Source organism: Saccoglossus kowalevskii, chromosome 16 (genome assembly GCF_978046115.1).
Source record: "Saccoglossus kowalevskii chromosome 16, keSacKowa6.1, whole genome shotgun sequence".
Classification (NCBI taxonomy): domain Eukaryota; kingdom Metazoa; phylum Hemichordata; class Enteropneusta; family Harrimaniidae; genus Saccoglossus; species Saccoglossus kowalevskii.
Genome location: NC_140656.1, coordinates 367,583 through 380,331, shown reverse-complemented (window position 1 = coordinate 380,331; position 12,749 = coordinate 367,583). Strand labels below are relative to the sequence as shown.

The 12,749-nt window shown below is 34.2% G+C and overlaps 1 protein-coding gene and 1 long non-coding RNA gene across 2 annotated transcripts in view; one reads left to right on the top strand and one right to left on the bottom strand.

Moving 5' to 3' along the window:
- The window catches only part of LOC144349545 (uncharacterized), a 34,283-nt gene extending 24,428 nt beyond the window's left edge, over positions 1 to 9,855 (top strand). The window contains exons 2-3 of the long non-coding RNA XR_014926700.1: positions 9,249 to 9,377; positions 9,655 to 9,855. This is a non-coding gene — a long non-coding RNA (uncharacterized LOC144349545). The remainder of the gene's footprint in view (positions 1 to 9,248; positions 9,378 to 9,654) is intronic.
- LOC146733599 (thioredoxin domain-containing protein 17-like) overlaps positions 1 to 12,749 on the bottom strand; it is a 64,333-nt gene that overhangs the window by 22,338 nt on the left and 29,246 nt on the right. The window lies entirely within an intron of this gene.

Below are 12,749 nucleotides of genomic sequence, written 5' to 3'. Positions count from 1 at the left end.
GGACAATTTTTCACACCCAAAGGTCGCCGCAGAGGGCGCTTAGCCCTGGGCTAAGCGTTCACGCTTACTTCGTTAGCCCGTGCTAAGAGTCCAGACCGCGTCTTAAATTCGGATCAGATTTAACCCGTACTTAGCATTCCGTAGCCCGTGCTAAGCGTTCACGCACGTTTTCTTAGCACGGGCTAAGGAATTTGACCTCTTAGCCCGTGCTTAGGAGCTGTGCGTGAACGCAACTAATACAAGAAAAGTATAAACAAAGGTTATTTCCAACTCCTGAAATCTGCAAAAAACATCAACGTAAATTTGTTTTCATTTATGGCAATGTTTTCAAATTATTTTAATAAAATAATTTAACTGACTGCAAAATGTTTTTTTTTTAAATTTTCAAAGATTATGTATATTGTTTTGTTTTTCCCTTCAGACAATACCAGCAATAGTGTACTAGTACTGTACACTGGGAAATCTAATTTAGTAACCATGTATGAACTATATATATTATGCCCATAACATCAAATACCATACAGAATCCCTTTTTCCTGTAAACTAGTATAGATGATATATATGCCTACAGTGTGCAACAGTTCATTTTTCTTTGCGCACAAAAGAAAAAAGTAAAACTCATACTCAAAATAACTTTTAATTTAGCATGGATTTAAACTAAATTTCAATTAAATCTAATATTCTTTGCTCATCTTTGATTTGATTTGAATGAGTTGTAGAGATCAATATAAAGGGGAAGTGAATCTTAATGTATGCACCTAAGATAGGAATAAACAGAAGACACTTATTCGTAGATTCACGTAGAGCTCTTTAGCAAAGGCTAAGAGGTCCAATACGTTAGCCTGTGCTAAAAAAATGTGCATGAATACAGGCTAAGAAATACTAGGTACAGAGTAAATCTGGTTGGTCCAAAGCCTTAGCACAGGCAAAACAAAACATGCATGAACGCTTAGCTCGGCTAAAAAAAACATTGTATTCAATGTTCATTTAGGAGATTTACTACTATATTCATTAACTTTTTATTTCGGTGTGCCATTTCCTGCATGACAATCAACGTTAACACATATAGAGAGATTGACTTGAGAAAAAAATGAACTAATGATGAGACTCTGTGCTACTTCCTGTTATTCTGCAATTTGCACTTTCTGAATTTGCTTTGGTATTGTTTTATAACTGTAGAACTAACCTTCCTAGTTCCTCTAACTGAGCAATCATAGTTAAAATTCTTGAAGATTTTGTCTATTCTTAATAAGTTTGGGCGTTCCTTACCCCGTGCTAACCATAGTTTCCTTTTGTGCATGAACTCAAACATATGAGATTAGCTTAAAGGCCCAATTCACTTGTGAATTGGAGGTGTGGCTATTCTAATGCATGGTGTTAATCACTTGCATAGCCTATGAAGCATCCTGTTTCAGCGGTCCAACATCACGTGACTTTGATTGACAGTAGTAATTATTCAAGATTAGTCGCATCCCTTTCCCCGGTTCATGTTTTTTTACTTCTATCCGCCAAAATCTCAGCTCGTACACTATTTATTGTCATAAATACTACACACAGTCACTGCTGTGATATTCATAGTCACATGCATCCACTTTGGCACGACATAATAGACATGTAAGTTTGAGAAAACACGTTTTTACCGGAGCTTGGCTGGAGCTGTTTACTACAGCATGACAAGCAAGGAAATAATCCCTATTGTTTAGGAGTGTATTTATAGTATACCTGGGCCTTTAAATCTTAGCCCGTACTTTGTGTAGCATGAACACTACTATTGAAGATCCAGGGGGCAAATGGGCGAGACTTAAACAAAATATAATGAAGGTGTAATATGCAGTCAGTAAAAGTCCTGGGCGTTTCTGGATCAGCCAAATTGATCATGGGTACTCTGGCTCAACTTGGACAAAAAATATTTAGTCTATATAATATCATAGACCTTAGAGAATAGGGACATGCTACTGTGGCTACCCCTTTCATGTAACCTTAGTTATAATCCTCTACCAAATTAACACCTTGGAGAAACTGATAATAAATCTATGTCAACACCACTGTTACATAAGCCAAACATGGCTGCCAGGGTGTAGCTACACAAAATGAGACAATTTTGTGGTTGGAATATAATCAGAAAAATAAAATTTGATCAAAACTGAATAGCCAAGTTCATTCTATTGATGCGAGTGAAACTAAAAATTAATAGTTTTTATTCCGCTATGAAATCAGGAAAGAGAAACAAAAATGGTAAGTTTTCTCTGCAAGGAAACAAAAGTGCCTAAAAGCATGGAGGTAGAAAAGAGAAAGAGTAAGGACGCTATTTAAGCCCATGTTAATCTTATAAACATCCTTTGTTTTCGGTCTGGTTAAGCCACTTATTGTTTTTGTTTAGAAGTCGTTTTATCTACATGATGATAGCCGCTTATTTACACAAGAAAACAAGACTAGGACTGAAAAAAATAAATTACGTTTAAACATCGTCTATAAAATTGAATGCGCAAACCATAAATACCAGAATTGTGCATGCGCAATGACCTTTATCGGACCACAAAGGTCATTTCACACTTGTAGATACCGGAAATTCTGCATACGTACGCTACCAAGATGTGTGCTTACTTCTTTTTGATATTTTTTATCGCAATAGTCGTCCAACTTTGGACATTGATTAAAAAATTCCCGCAAATTTCCGCAGTGAAATTTAAAGATACATGATAAGATTATAACAAGATGTGTTGACGAGTCATTTTTCATTGGTGTGCAGAACTGTGCAGATGTCGAAAATCGCGCCTTTTGTTGTAATAGATTTCGGGCGTTGAGTACACTCAGCGTACGTTTTTCGCTGCATTTTGTATTATTGTTATTTGTTTGGGCATGCGCAGTGCGTTGAGAATCTTCGTGAAGCTTCCGAATACAATAATAATAACTTTATTACACTACTATGCCATCAGAGGGCGCAGTATGGTAAATAAAATACAAATCATAAGAAAAAATACAGTAGCTAGACTATAAGATAAAATTAAAAATAAAAGATGTTAAAAGCTTAATAGGAAAAACAAATTAAGGATAGTTACAGGATTCTCCCAATGTAGAGGTGATAGCTATCATATACCTGATTTCTGTTTTGCCTTATTTAGAAACTTTGCCAGGGGTATGAAGCACGTCATTATTTTAATGAAATTATCTGTTTTATTTAGTTTATTTTTAATTCCTATTTCCTGAAACAGCTCCCCTCTTTCTTTATTGAGAAATTCACAATCTAGGATAAAATGTTGTTCGTCCTCAACTGAATTTGTATTACATTTTTTACAAAATCGCTCATCCGCAGGAATTTTTGGTCGTTGTTGTCTGCCTCTTTCAATTTCTAAATTATGATCACTAAGCCTAAATTTACTCACAATTCTCCGAAGGCTGAAGTTTGTTATTTCGGTCAGGTAAGTTTCTATTTTCAAAAACGATTTAAACAATTTATATGTTCTCATTTTATTGCCATGTTTACCATTTTTACTGTGAGGAGAATTTAAGCTTTCTTTCCATAATTTTTCATAATCTTTTGTGAGTTTTATTTTAACAACATTTGAGATTTGATCAATGTTATTTACTTTATGGTTTAATTTTATTGTTTCAAAGTCATTGTGGCCCATTATATTTTCAATATGTTTTATCCAACTAGAATTATTCTTAACTGCTTCATAGAGAGCACATTTAAGTATATGGTTATCAGGTAGGGTATTTAGCCTGAACCAATATTTAGTTGCCAATGTTGACGCCTTAATTCTTATTGGCGTTCTGCCAAGTTCTCCTTTAATACCGATTACTGATGTAGTTTTACTTACACCAAGTATGAAATGATAAAATTGATTACAGGTGTGTTCAAGATCATTGTCATCTTTTAATAAATCACATGCCCAGATTTCTGCCCCGTACATTAAAATTGGTGAGATTAGTTGGTCAAATAACTTTAAACACAGTGAAGGGGACACCATTTTGTGATTTAATATGGTTTGTCGTATAGAGAATAAAGCTTTCATTGCTTTGTTTTTTAACATTAATAAATTTGATTTAAATTTTCCATTTGGTGTGAATATAGTGCCTAAATAACAGAATTCACCCACTGCTGTAATATTTTGGTTATTAATTGAGAAATTTTGATTTTTAAGAATTCTGTTGCCAGTATTAAAAACCATCACTTTTGTTTTCTTTACGTTTACTACAAGGCTCCATTTTTCACAATAGTTGGCTAGTTTATTTAAACAATTTTGTAGACCTTCGGGAGTCTTAGACACCAATACTAAATCATCTGCATATTGGATACAATTTATATGTTTTTTACCAATCGAGACTGGGTCATCATCCTTTTTACCAAATAAATCGGGTAGGTCATTCAGAAATATATTAAATAGGGTTGGAGAAATATTGCATCCTTGCTTAACACCACAAGTAGACTTAAAATCATTTGATACACCATTAGGTAATTTTACTTCGTAGTTTAAACCTGTATACATTGACTTCACAATATTATAAAAATTTCCATTGACCCCTAAGTTTTGCAATTTAAGAAATAATGCATCTCTCCAAACATGATCGAATGCCTTTCTGAAATCTATAAAACAACTGTACAAACGTTTTTGTTTACTGACATTTTCTTTAGTGTATAATGTTTTATTTACTATTGTTTTTAGTAGAAAAATTGCGTCAGTTGTTCTTCTCTGTTTTCTAAATCCAAATTGTAGTTCATTTAATAATTTATTGCTTTCTAAATAGGATGTCAGTCTGTTATTCATAATACTAGTAAATAGTTTTGATAAGCAACTTGATAACGCAATCGCTCTATAATTATCTGGGTTGGATTTGTTGCCAGATTTATGCAAAGGGACCAGTATTGTTGATTTCCAGCTTTCTGGGAATTTACCTTGTGTTAAAATGGAATTAAATAACTTCAGTAAACATTGAACTAGCAGTTGATTGTTCACTTTAAGCATTTCATTCGCTATTCCGTCTTCAGCTGTTGATTTGTTATTTTTTAGTTTTTTAATTGCCATTGTTATTTCACTAATTGTTATTTTTGAATTCAATGTAGAGTTATGTTTTTCCTTTTCTTTTTCCAGTAATGTTTCCTCAAGATTTATATTTTTGACATTTATGTTATTATAAAGTTTACTGAAGTGATCTGTCAAAACGCTACTTGTTAGAATAGGTTCTGTTGTGTTATTGTTTTGTGGACAACGTAACTTTTTAAGTACTGACCAATATTCATTCTGGTTTGTAACCTCGAGCTGTTCCAGATGATTGATCATGTTTTTTTTGAATTCTTTTTTCTTATCTCTAATTAATTTGATGTAGTGTTTTTTGGTTTTATGATAGTTCTGTCTAGCAAAATGATTGTTTGGATTTTTTGATAAAGATTTAGAAATATTAATTAGATCTCGTTTAACTTCACAACACGTCTTATCAAACCACTGCTGTTTAGGTCTTTTTGACTTTCTTGTTTTCTTTGTTATTTTTTTTAAACAATTTTCAGCTGTATTAATTAATATATTTTTTAATTGTTCAGTTGCTGAGTTAATACCTATATTATTCTCACTGTAATTCAAAAAATTCAATAGTTGTGATTTAGTACTTTGGTTTTGTAACTGTTTCTGATATTTATCTTTTGAGTCCTCATTCCAGATGTATTTTGGAGGAAGAGGAGTAAGTTTGTCGTGTTTTTGATTATTTTTTACGTGATTTACTAATAATGAAAAGCTGACAGGGCAATGGTCTGACAAATAACTGACCTCATTTACTTTAAAACATTCTATTTGTTTATGGCATTCTACTGAGCTGATACAATAATCTACCGTACTTGAACCCATTGGGTGATGGTAAGTATAGTTGCCAATTAAATCACCTATTGTTCTACCATTATTAATTATTATATTATTATTTAAGCACATCTCTATTAATTGTTTTCCAAATTTGTTAGAAACTTTATCTTGTGTGTGTCTATTTTTGAACTGATCTGGTGTATAATTATCTGGCAATGGTATATGAGAGTTATCATCGAATGAAACATAATCTACTAGGTTCCCTGTACGGCTATTGAAATCCCCCATAATTATCACCTCCCCCTGTTGGGAGAATCTTGTAATTTCTTTATCTAGTATGTCAAAGTAATCATGATCCAAATGGTATACAGAGTTTTCAGGAGGAATATAAATACATCCCAAATAAATATCAAATTGCAGGGAAAAAAACTCTTTGTGTAGCTTACACCATAAGAAATCATTAATTTCAGAATTAATTTTACTTAAACCGGCTTTCAATTCATTTTTAAATATTAAAGCCACACCCCCTGAATCCCTTCTACTTTTTGGTGATTCTCTTTTCCTATCAGATCTAAAATTACTGTATCTATCGATATCTAATACATTACTACTACTACTAACACCTAACCAAGTTTCTTGTAAACATAAAATGTCAAATCTTTTCAAAATTGATAAAAAATCAACTTCTTCAGTCTTGTCACCTAACCCATGAATGTTCCAACTACCAACTGTAAGATTGGAACTGCTAATTGGTAGATTTTTTATTTTCATGCTGATTGAGAATACAAAGGGTTGTAGGCCGAAACACAATACAAATAAATTAGCATAACATTTTTTTTTTCTTTGTAATGTATGTCACTACTAATACCATACCAGAGTTTTATGTACTTTGAATGTTATTGATACATGTATAAAATAAATTTAGGTTTTTCTGCTACTTTTTTTTTTTTTTTTTACATTACCATTCCTGTAGATACCGTGGTTGACTATGATATGGTTCGCATTTATACCAGCTATCCTGATGCAGATGAGAATGTTTGTTATATTTATTATCACTGTATCTGTCATCATTACATGTATATCTATTTGGATACTGCATGTCGTTGTAATGTTTACTAGGATATCGTCCAGCTTCTTCCTTTTGATTTAACCAATGAGGGTATTGCTTGTATGATTCGTCATAAGGTCCACCTTGGTATTCACGTTGACTGTAGTGATGGTTTTGATTATTTTGATATCGACTATTGACGAAAGATTGGAAAACTTTATTTCCATGTCTGTTTTGCTGTCTTTGTGGTTGTTCAGAATTCTTGGTGAATCTGCTGCTGTGTCTATGACTATCATTGCTGTTTCTGTGTTGTCCTGAGTAGTTACTGCGTTCATGTTGTCTATTAATATTTTGTCCATGTATGGAACTATTTCTTGCTTGATACAAGTGAATATTTCTCACTGTACGTTTGATGTCAGCAACAAATAGTCTAGTACCAGTAGTGTTAAGATGAATCCCATCATTTGTGTACATGTCTTTAGTGTGACTTAGTTTTCTATGTTCTACATAGGTACAGTCAGCTGTTTCACATTTATCTTTCATACTTCGGTTAATTTCATTTATCATGGTGTTCACATTTTCTTCACTGCCATGGCGTGGTAATATGCTTGATATTACAATCCTTGCATTGGTAAACTTGTTCTTGGTGTTATCGACTAACCGGATTAACTGCTTACTAACTAGTTCAGCATTGCTCTTTGCGATATCATTGGTGCCAACATGTAATACCAATAAATTCACTTGGCTGTGATTCTTGACTTTACCTATGTATGAAGAGGCTTCGGCAATGGTTGAAGCACGAATCTTTTTTGTTCTCTGGCCTTTGTACATCATTGTTGGAACTATGTGTTTTGTTATAGAGTCTCCTATAACCAATACATCATATTCTGAGAGGTCATAATTAGAACTGTCTGAGTTACTAATATGGCTTACTTTAGTGATTATGTCAGTTTCATCCAATTTATCTTCAGTGTCTATGTTGTTTTCATTACTGGAATCATGGCTTTGTAATTCTGCTGCAGCGCCCAGACTAACAGTAGATGGTTCTTCCTTCTCATGATTTTCAAGACATGCAAACCGATTAGATGTTTCAATAGAACTAGGTACCAAATTCTTGAAACCATTTTTCATTTCTTCCAGATCACGTTTGAATTCCTTGGATAGGGCTACTTGTCTGTTCTTTGATTCAATTTCCATTCCTGTCTGAGCTGCTATTAAGTTATTACGCCAAGTCTCGTTAATTCCATGTAACTGTTGCTTGAACGCATTTACTTCTAGTGACAGAGCTACATTCTTATCCTTCAGTGTGTTTATTTCGTCCTCTAACCTTTTCTCCTTTTCTTTTGCTGTGTTCCGAATTTGTACAAGTTCAATCGATTGTTGTCCCATGCGATTTTCTAATGCTGTGTACTTATTTGCAATGTCGATGTATTTGTCTTCGATACTTTCTATTATGATTTCGAATTCGGACATAGCCAGATTTCTACGTTCTAAAAGTGGAGTACTTGTACCTTGGTTTACTGTGCGAGCTTTTCCAAGATGGCGTCCATTTCCGAAACATACAGCCGAAACACGTAAGCCGATTAACTGTGACATTGTACAGCGTGTTTGCAAACTAATTACAATGTGTACTGAGTAAACAAATCCAAAGCATCATGAAACCAGCGGAAACAATAGCGTCCTCACTCCTTCTCTTTTCTACCTCCATGCTAAAAGTAAACAATGACCTGTCAAAATTTGTGTCATTATAACAAGTGGATTTTTCATCATATTTAGAACAGATATAGCATAGTGCACTTGTTACACCGACTAATGGGAATACTAGTAAAAACTGTTTCAGATGTATAAATCTTCTAGGTACATGTATTAATGAGATTATACAGGAGGTTATAACCAACATTGCACATAGGAAACTGGATTTCTTTTGTCTCAGACACAAGTTGCATGACCCTGTTTTCTAAGGTCATGCTTAAATCATAACCATCTGAATACCATTATATCACTTTTCAAACTAAACTGTTTTTATATTTTTAATATCATTTTTTTGATTTTGAAAAAAAATATAGAAACAATTTTACACTTACCATAATTACTCTATTAGCAGCACATGCGCTTAGGTAAATTACAGGGATCTTCAATGGTCAAAATATGTAATATTTTCATGATTTAGTATCCACAAATGTAATTTTAGAGCAAATAGAGCAAATATGGTATTGTATTGGATCATAATTATAATACAATTATTTATTTTTTGAAAGTACCAGGGGATCGATGAAGTTGTACATGCATGGTGGCATTCCCATTGTGGAGGGACTCTATAATTTTGTATGTACACAACTTCCTATTATGAAAGACAAAATCATGCAGCTGCATTGTTACATAACATTCTTTTGTCTCTTGTCTTGTAGGAAGTTAAATCCCCCTATTGTTCTCAGAAATTAGGTTCCCAAGTACAGCAATGTACTGTCCACAGAGGGACTGTGTACTGTCCTTGTCTCTCAAGAGACGAAATATGGCACAACCCCTTAATATATTCGGTTAGAAAACAATTTGATTTTATTCTGTTTTATTCGATATTTATATTTTTTCAATCAGAATGTACCGGGTATCATCTTTTTGAAAGTATATCTGAGTTGCATGGGGGAAAAATTAACATATCACAAGATGTCATTTTATCCACATTGCTATTTGTGAGGAAGAAATATGCCAGCATACACAGACACCACAAATTTTTGTATCTGAAATTGGTTACAAAGTGTATTAATTAAAAACTGATTATTGTAAGCTAATAGCAATCTAAATTATTTTTTGCAGATAATGACAATTTCAAAAAAGGAAATACTATATAAATGGGACGTATGAAGTTGAAGAAACAGAATTTATGGACGTTAAGGGGAAAAAAAAGTTTATAAGTTTTACATTCGCACACAGATTTTGAAAGTTCCAAGTGTGTAGAGTCACTGTACATTGCTTTTTCATGTTTTCCCTCAAATAAAAGTGACATCTTTCAACTGGTATTTCATGTTTTTCAGCTATCTTATATAGTTCTTCTTGCTGACCCTTTTGTACACACCCACACTCACTCCACAATCTTTCATCTTTTTAATAATAATTAACAGGAAATATTATTGAAAAAATCCTGTAGAGATCAAAAACATAGAAAAATTTGACACGCCTACATCTTGGAAAAAAAATATTTTACACTAGAAAAAGAGTAGCACAAAAACAAAGAGGAGAAAAAACATTTTGCACAGCCCCCTCCTTAGCTAATCGCCTCTCAAGAAAACTTGATGAAAATCTGGAGGAGTATAACATTGCACACCTAAAACACTATTATCCACTAAAACAGTCTCTATGGCTGTGCACTACATCACGATTTTTCAAAAATAAAACAAAACATGGGATACTTTTAATATTGCTTACATATTCTTGTTTTGTCTAATGTTTTCATTAATTATCCAATTTCTGTACTTCATGTGTTTGTACACTGAGCTGAATAATTAAGATGATGTTTTGAAGCAATGTTTTAACCCCCCCCCCCTCCCCATATGACTTTTTTACTTTGCAAAGCTGTACCTCCCAGATCTTTAGTTGTTTATGCATAGATGGTCTTTGGTTATAAATTATTTACTTTCCAGTCATTTTTTGAAGTGTAAGCCTTTGTCATACTGTAAAATGACTAATTTTCACTGGGTTTAAATTTCACTGATTTACCATTTCAGGCATATTCAGTGGGTTTTAAATTCACGGTTTCGTCATTTAGATAATGTGTTCTATGCTAAATTTTACATATTCACTGTGTTTTAATTTAGCGCATTTTTCCAGTCAGCGAAATAAGCTAAATTAAAACCCAGTGAATAATTACCCCCTTTACAGTACTTTTGGCTGTGTTGACTTCCTGTCACTATGCTTTTGTTTCCCTTTGATTAGCTAAATATATGAACGCTTGTTGAAAATCAAACTTGGAAGTAAAAGTTTCTAATGGAATAGCAAGCAATCTAATCTATTCCTGAAATTGTTAAATTATATATAGTGTTATGTGGAAATGTAAAAATAAACTTCTAGGAATCTGTTATTCAGTTCAAAAATAAACTGGTTGCATGCAGAATCTCACAGAAAAAATTGCATGTACATGCAGGAATGGACGGATGTTGCAGCAGCAGAAGTTTGGGTCTGGACATTCCAGTCGCATTTTTATAATGATTTTAAATAATGTACGTATTCTTAACAAACTGTTACACGAGAGGGGGCAAAGCATGAAATAATATTTTAGTTTTGGAAACTATACAAAGATGTGTGTTCCAGTTCAGTAATTCAATACCTTTGATGAGCCATTATTAAATTAGCACACTAAGGGTTAGATTTGAATAGATTCCTAGTGAGATTGGTGCAGTCTTAATTCAAAAAAACTTAAAAAGTTTTACTGCTACTAAATTATACATATGTTTGATATAATTTATTGTAAAACATTAATGTTGTTGTGAAAATAGTTTCATACAAAACAGTGAAAATTTGCCAGTGATATGCTAGTTTCCATTGTTATTTAAATGTACTCATCAGGGAGGTAATCCATTACAAAACATCACTAGTCCACAGTAGTCTGGTTTCAGGCTACACCAAGTCACAGTCCTTAGAGGGACTTTGACCAAGTGCAGGCTAAGATTTAAAGTGCCTGTGCAATGCCCACCCTCACGTTTCCCATTTTAGATCTGTGTCCCACTGAAATGGGCAGTTATTGATATTTTTGCTGAAAATGATTACTCGTATCCAAGTAAATTTGGGATATTTCTCGTGTTGTAGCCACGCCCACCAATCCTGAAACGGTCGACTGTTTCCGGATTTCCGACTAATTGTTATAGTGTAAGTATTCACACATTTCTAATCGATCCGAAAGTGCGACATCAGTGGACAAAAGCCACTTAACCTCAGCTTCTTTTTTTGTGGAAAAACTGTCCTCGTCCATGAAAAAAAAAACTAGGTTTAAAGAGAAACGCCGACAACATAAACCTGGCGCAACACTTTTGAAAGAGATAGATTCCGGACCATGATCACCGAGGCGGATTTCAGAAGAGAGAGAGATGGCAAGTGTTTCAAATGAGTTGACTTTTTTTGCGATCCTGATTATCGTTTTATAGAGACCATTTAGTCCCTGTTAATGCTTCAATAAATGACACAAGACACAAGGTTTTGGCATAAGTGGAAGGGGGAGCGAATTGCGGACGCAGGCGTCGCAGCGAACAGCTCCATGATGCGACTCGCCTGTGAATTGCATCATGACGCTGAGCGCGTGGTACCTGGTTGCAACCTTCCACCAGCAGAGACTGTACAGGCGGGCGTCATGGCTGGCGTCCCCCTGGCGGGAGCCTGCAGATAGACTCACAACCCCAGGAGGATGGACAGCGTGGGTACCCGTGTAAAGTCTGCTTGGTCTGTGGTGGAAACCCTCAAATTTAAAGGCAGGATGATGTGTTGCGGGAGATGGGCTTTACACGAAGAGTAAAACTAACTGAAAATTTACCAAAAAAAAAAAAAAAAAAATTGAAAAACTTGCACAGCAACATAACGAACATACTGTAAATAAGAAAAAGAAACACGCTAAAGAAACCGATAAAATTACAAAGTCTATCGCGATAAGATAAAACAAAGCATGGTTAGACCGATAAAACATTAAACTAAATACACTGCAAATACACGTAGCGAAAACGAAATGAAATCTCAAAACAAATGACGAAGATACAGTTAAAAGAAGAGCAGTCAGCAATGGACAAGTGACCCGGACCTGATCGGATAATGCTGGGGGGGTGCTAATGTAGGTCTGGTAGGCGTCGCTGCGCCACCTGCCCAGTGCCTTGATCAACCAGTCCGGGAGATTTGCGTCGGCAGCTGTCGTGGCTGCACCACTGCGGAAA